The sequence below is a fragment of the Trichosurus vulpecula genome, chromosome 3 (assembly GCF_011100635.1).
Source record: "Trichosurus vulpecula isolate mTriVul1 chromosome 3, mTriVul1.pri, whole genome shotgun sequence".
NCBI classification, from domain to species: Eukaryota; Metazoa; Chordata; class Mammalia; order Diprotodontia; family Phalangeridae; genus Trichosurus; species Trichosurus vulpecula.
This window is the reverse complement of record NC_050575.1, coordinates 339,355,717-339,362,997: the sequence shown is the minus strand read 5'-3', so window position 1 is coordinate 339,362,997 and position 7,281 is coordinate 339,355,717. Positions and strand designations below refer to the sequence as shown.

The 7,281-nt window shown below is 33.5% G+C and overlaps 1 pseudogene; it reads right to left on the bottom strand.

The window, feature by feature from the left end:
• Positions 1-2,031: 2,031 nt before the first annotated feature.
• On the bottom strand, positions 2,032-2,437 carry LOC118844789 (annotated as a pseudogene).
• Between the last annotated feature and the right edge of the window lie 4,844 nt (positions 2,438-7,281).

The following is a 7,281-nucleotide window of genomic DNA, read 5'->3' as shown; positions in this document are numbered from 1 at the left end:
AATATTCTAATACTACTCCTATAAAATGAACTATTATTTCATATTCCAAAATGGATGGCTATATAAATATATTTCTGAATAGATATAACTTTAGGTCCATGAGGAAGTCAAGCTTCTTTGGTGTGATTATGGGCCAATCTATCATTAATGGTAATAACATAACTAAGGAGAATTGGAAGTAAATTTAGGGGAGAAGTGAAGAGAGAAAATATAAGTTGCCAGGATAGATGTTATTGGAGAGAAAGGACAACAAGAAGAGAATTTATATCTCTGTGACGGAAGGGAAAGGGTAAAAAGCTGCAACACCATTTTCTATTTTCTCGCCTACAATCCCTTTTTGTCCAGAATGGAGACAGAATTGTTACACCATTGGAAATATGTAGAAGGACATATATGAAAAATGGGCATTTATACAAGCAACAGATTTTTTAAAGAATGAAATCTCATATACATGAGAGTAATCATGTCTCTACCTTATCCCAAGTTAACGAAAATAAAAACTATTGATTTTGATTACTTTATTTAAACATCAGTTCATTAAAGCTAGGGACATCTTTTATGTAGTAAGCACAGTGTAGGGATTTGGTAAGTACCCAATTCCATGATTTAATTATTATTTACATTTCTGTATACAATTTTACACATCTAAAAGGAAGTATAAAATGAAGTCTGGTTAAGTAAAAAATAATAATGATTTAAAAGTATCTAGTCATTTCATGTTTATAAAGGCATTTTTACATGCATCATCTTATTTGGGCCTTGTGGAAATCCTGTGAGTTATTGAAGACACCTATTTTTATCTTCATTTATAAATTTGGAAACTGAGTTGTGGAGGTGTTCAGTAAACTGAGGGGGCTGCATGACCACTAAGTGTGGGGCAGAACAAGGACTTTTATACAGGTCTTCTGGTATTAAGTCCATTACTCTTTTCCTTCATATGTTGTTCCCTTTTAAAAAACAGTTATTGAATAAACTCTATTTCTGTCATGCAGCCCACTCAAACAGAACTTCAGCAACCAAATTATGTCATTAATGACTTTACTATAAGGTACACTTATTTATATCTCCACATATCTTTTTAAAGGATTTTTAATATTGAGACACATCCTTTATACCATGTACAAATTCTATCGCCTTGTTAAATTTAATAATGTATAATTGAATGTGTTTATGACCGTCTATTGAGTAACAGTTATGTAATCATAGAGTTGTAAAGAGGATTTAAAAAGTTTTATTCAGTTGAAGGAAACATCAATGAAATGAAAAGATCTAATTGCCCTCCTTCCTGGGTAGGGGCGGGGAAGAAAATAATATGAAAGTCTAAGCACTAACACCTATAATTTGACTCTGTATTGAAGGCTTACCAGAGAGACCACACTCTGTTAAAATAAAGAAAAAAAAATAAAGGAAATTCTGTGCCTCAAAGTAAAGACCAACATGTAAATTCAAGGTCACTTGAAAAGCCATGAGTTTAACCCACAGAGCATTGGCCAAAGAAACAATGCTTCCCATGATCCTCTTCCTTGCATCTCAAGGTTTTCAGACATAGAACACCAAAAAGTTCATTGAAATTTACATGCCATTGTGCAGGACTATGTTGAAGAGTTATGGGTAAATTTTAAGATTCAAATATCTCAAAGACTTTTTTTGGTCACAAAAAGGAACATAATTTGAATGTGATTTCTTAACCTAAAAATGTTTTAACTTTATCAGTCCTTCATCTATTTAATACTAATAGCTAGCAATGATATGGCGATTTAAGATTTGCAAGGTGATTTACATGTGTTATCAAATTTGATCATTGTGCTTATCTGAGGCATGTGCTATTATTATCTTCATTTTATAGAGAAGAAAACTGGGGCTGAGAGAAGTTAAGTGATTTGCTCAGTGACACACATCTCGTAACTATGTGAAGTAGATTTCGAACCTGATTGATCCTGACTCCAAATCCAGCAAACTATCTGTGATATCATATGTACTTGTAGTCAAACTATATATTTTTTTGTCCATTGGAGCATTTTATTTGTATGTTTGTTTTACACCCTTAGAAAAAGAATCCCAGGATTTTTCCTCCTGTGTGTTTTCATCTTGCTTCCTCATGGTCCATGATGCCAGCTGAGGTTGTAAGCACAATAAACCCAAACTGACGGGATGGTAGGAGATTATTCTGCCACTTTTCCAGATTTTTCAATTGAACATCAAATCTGGCGCTGATTACACCACACTTGTTTAATCTGCCCGTGAGGTTCACAACAATTTTTCCTGCTCTGTGATCATCAATGATCTCAAATTCGTCAATATAGCCATGCTTCATCATCACAGTTAAGAACCGGACGATTACTTTGGAGCATGGCCTGATGAGAACCTGGCATTTTCCTCATTTTTCTGCATTGTAGATGCTTTTGAGAGCATCTGCCAGGACATTCATGCACACCATGGTGGCAACGCTGCAAGATGGCGGAAATGACAAACTATATTAAAAGATATTACTTGCAGGCTGTTCCACCCATCTATACATTCTAAAGTTATTAAATTTGATTCCACAATTGTCCCTCTCTCTCTGGGATCTTTTCAGTTCTCCTTACAGAAATACCCAATATCGTTTAATGTTCACCATCTCTTCATTTGTTCTGCTCATTCATGTTTCCCATTTCTATTTTATTTCTACCTAGTATTTTCTCCAGTCTGTATGAATGATCCTATTTAGCAGTTCTACTCCATCCTTGAAATTACCACCTCTGTAGTTGGAAGGGAGAAGCCAGCTTTTGATTTAGGCAGGGCCTAATTAAGTAGATGAATTTTAAAGGGTTCGCTATGTTCCAGGTTTTGTTTCTTATCTTTGCTAGATCATGGATTCCGCTTATGGAGGAATTGATTCATGCTAAATACACTCACAATTCCAAAGGCATTGGACCTTTCCCATATTACACACGTAACACACGCGCACACACATATACACATCTATATGTGTATATACATATATTTGCACACATATCTATATACATATATACATATATGTGCATGTATATATATTTGTATATATACATATATATACATATATATGTATATTATATATCAGTAATGTAATTATTGTATTGTCTGTGGTATTGTAGGCAATATTAGTAAATATTATATTGTGTATAGCATGTGTGTATGTGTGTGTGTAAAGCACTTCTTTAGTGGTTAGCATTGTGTTGTGCAGGATAACAAAGGTGTTGATTTGTGATACATCTCCTTAAATAATGGAATTGACTAGAATAACACACGACAGTTGAGATCATAGGAGAAACCTCTCTTTTGTGGAGACATATACCTTTAAATGACATGATATTGCTGCTTGAGAGACTGCTTCAGGGTTCTGTTTCTGTTCTGCCTCCTTCATGACCATTTTTTCCCCTCAGAACTTTTGGATTTTATTGTCTCTTCTACTTTTTTGACATTTAACCATATGCTACCTTGTCAGCCCTTCAATGATTCAATGCATGTTTACTCTCTCTAGAAGACAATTATAATTTCTGTGTAGCCCCACAACATCTGAGAGACTCATGGAAACTGTGACCTATCCATCTACTACTCCAAGCCTCAGTCGGACCAGGGAATTTGCCACTAGGATCAGATTCAATAAAACCATTATGAAAACCTAAATGAAAAATAAATTTACAATCTTATTTAATATACTTACAAAATCTCCATATCTGATGATGCATTTTTCATTATTTTGGACCCCAAGAGTCACCAAAAGAAATATTTATCAAGATGAAACAGAAAGTCATTTCAGCTATAAAAGCCTTACAATAAAGTGGAATACTCAGATAATTCAGATAGTGATGATGTTAGTGCTTTCTGAATTTTTTCATACATATTGGCAGATTAAAAAGTCAACCAAAATATATTAATCTTATTTGTGTTTCAAATTATTAAGAAGAGACATATTGAAGAGTAACTTTTTAATAAAAACAGACAATAGTGATGAAAAATAGAAGCCTAACATTCTCCCTAAAATAAAAAAAAATAACAGTTCCATATGCTTTTGAGGAAATATCATTTCTTTCATTATCTAAGCCTCAAGGAAAATAATAGCTGAAAAAGAGGGAAAAATAATAACTACCTCCAGGCTGGTCAAATTTATACCCTTAGCATTTATTTTCTCAGAAGATAGAGAAAGATAAACCATAGATGTCTCTACCTAGATCACTACCCTCTTCTGTTATAGAAACCATCCCTTGTTACTTGGGTGGTGTAACCTACTCATCTTGGAATTCTGTCTAGAATGTTATTTTGCCGGCTGCAGACCATTTTTCAATCTTATGAAACCCAGGTATCTTGAGGCATGTTGCCATTGTCCTGACTACTGTACTCATCTCAAATGTCCACATTTTCAAAACGTTTCCTGGGAAAAGTAATCAAAGCAATATTACCATTGCTTTATAAAAGAGTGTAAGAATCAATTTTTCCATGGAGGCACCCATTATTGCTGTGAATTCCCAGTCAAAAAAAGAAAAATATACGCAAAAAATCCTTCATTCTCCTGCTACCGGTGTTTCCTCCTTATAGAATGAAATACCTTTGAAAGCAGAGGATGTCTCACTTTGGTATTTATACCAAGCTCCTAGGCAGAAAGAAGATAACTAAATAAAAAATTTTTCATTTATTCATTAAAAATATTTCCTGATCACCAGTTGAATTATCCAAAAGCAGGTTGTCTATCTAGCCTCCCCAATTTGAGCCCATCTCATTTTTTTCAATAATAGCTTTTCTAAATGATGTATCTAATTTTCATAATTGTTATTATTAGTAGTAGCAGTCTAACCTGTTAATCTTCCCATTGGTTTAGGTAATGGAGAGACCTAAATTAACAAGTTGGCCCCACTCAATTATGCTTTTCAGAATGAAAAATTGAATTTTTAATTAAAACTACTATGAAGGATAAGTGGTATTATATTTATGAAAATAATACATGAGTGTATCTACAATACTTTTCCCCATATTTCATTATCCAGATGTATCATATTTTATAATTTAATTTCTGGTACATAGCCTACTGTTAAGGTGTTCATATTTTTTCACAGAATTGAGTTTAAAACACATAAGTAACTTATTAGAGTTTTACTATAGAGATGCAAAAATAGTTTTCATCCATGTGAAGTAAAACAGAATGTTAAGCACAGAACAGATACTACAAATGTACACATATTTTATAAATAATATAATATTTACTAATATTTATACAATAGCACATGTAATGCAATAATTATATCATTGGCATATACATTATTATATGTCTGTTACTGGAAATGTCTGATGCCTACACTTTACAGATGAAATAATTGAAGCTCAGAGAAATTAAAGAGTCTTGTGCAAGATCACAGAACTATTTACAAATAAAGTCAAAGATAAATTTCTGGTTCCCTGACCCATTAGTTAAATGTTCTATTAGACTAGCCCTTCTGGCCACTGAATCAAAATTGTTTTCAACCTAATCAAATGTATTTCTTTATCAAAATAATTTGATCAGAAAATTATAGGATATCATTAGTGCTGACTAATTTTTCATCAATATTAATGCATTCTTGGCAGTAATGTGGTGGGTAGTCTCATTATGTCTCATTTCTTTATGCTCACTTAATGCTCTACTAAAACATATACTGATATTTTTCCCTTCTAAAAATGTCTTATTGGCTTGTTTTCCTAATATCTTTTCCATCAACTGAAAAAATTAGGTTTGTATTCCAACAAATGGAGTGTAAACAGGCACTTCACCATTAAAATGGACCTAGCATTTGCTTAAGATCATTTCCCCATAGCCAAACACACACACACACACACACACACACACACACACACACACACACATACACACCTCACTCTTTTGAGGGAAATTCCATAGGAGCCATGATAAGGGAAGAAACCCCCTGAATTTCTTGTTTGTCTTTCTTATCAGTATGATCTCAATATATCTATAGATTTTCTCTATAACATTATTAACATATATATAGCAGTTGGTATTGCAAAATATTTATAGTCAGTTTAATTAGTAGTTCTAATGGAATAAATGCCACTGAGTCACATTTTAGCCATCACCAAAAGGAAATTCAGCACTTACACTTTCTTATTTTTCTCTGAAATGCCAATGTCATGGCAGACTGGGTTACCCTTCAAATTAATGAGCTTCCTTGCCCTGTCATCAATCACCCAGTTTGTTTCTGCCCTGCTGATCAATGGATAAGCTTAAAGGGGGGAGAGGGAGGCCCTATTTGCCAAATGTAGGATGCAAAGCAGAAAACCAAAAGATTGGCAAGGAATGAATAATGGGTCTTGATCAGCCCCTTTACAGATGTGCCTTCTGTGTAGCATATACATGGAGAGGATATTTCTATATGTACTTTCTGAATCCTTCAGATCCCAAACTCAAAGCAAGTTCTTGAAACATCAAGTACAGTGTTTTTTCCACTATATCACTGATGAAGTATGGGCAGATGAATGGAAATATTGTGGAATGACACAAAATTTGTGGGCCTTTTGACTAAGTTCATTGGGAGGAGTAAAGGCAAATATGCCCCAATGCAGGTGTCTGGGATCCCAAACATTAAAAAATCTCTTCTTTTACTGAGGAGAATGATTATGGGGCAAGGGAGTCTTGTTTTCCAATAGCTAAGGATGTGATCATCTCCTTATTCCCAGATAAGATTCCAGTAAAATAATGATATGCCAACTTTGGCATTCATACTTTTCCAACCCTTGAATGAGGATTAAGTGTGTGTGTGTGTGTGTGTGTGTGTGTGCACGCGTGTGTGTATCAATATCTCTGTAAATGGAGCCAGGAACCATTACAAAACTCCCTACCCAATGTACAGTACAATAGAGAAGAATATTGTAGCTTTAGAAAAAATATATTTACACTGATGAAAACAGGGCCTTTTTCTTCATACACACACATACATAGTATATATATATGTATATATATATATATGTATATTTGTAGGATTCGAATCAGACTTATTAGCAAAAGGAGATGAAGATATAAAACACATCGATGTTCTGAAAGTTACTAATAAAGAAATTTCACATATGGCAAAACAAAAATTAGCATCTATAAAATGAAAAAGGAGACTAGGAACTGAAATTGTCAGAAATTTGCAAGAGACAAAATTCAGGAATAAACCTAAGAATAAATTCCATAGTCTCAGATATATATAAGCAAATGAACAGATTATGGGTAATAAGTTAGTGAACTGGAAATATTTATGTAAGGAGTCATAGCCATATTATAAGTATCCTTGA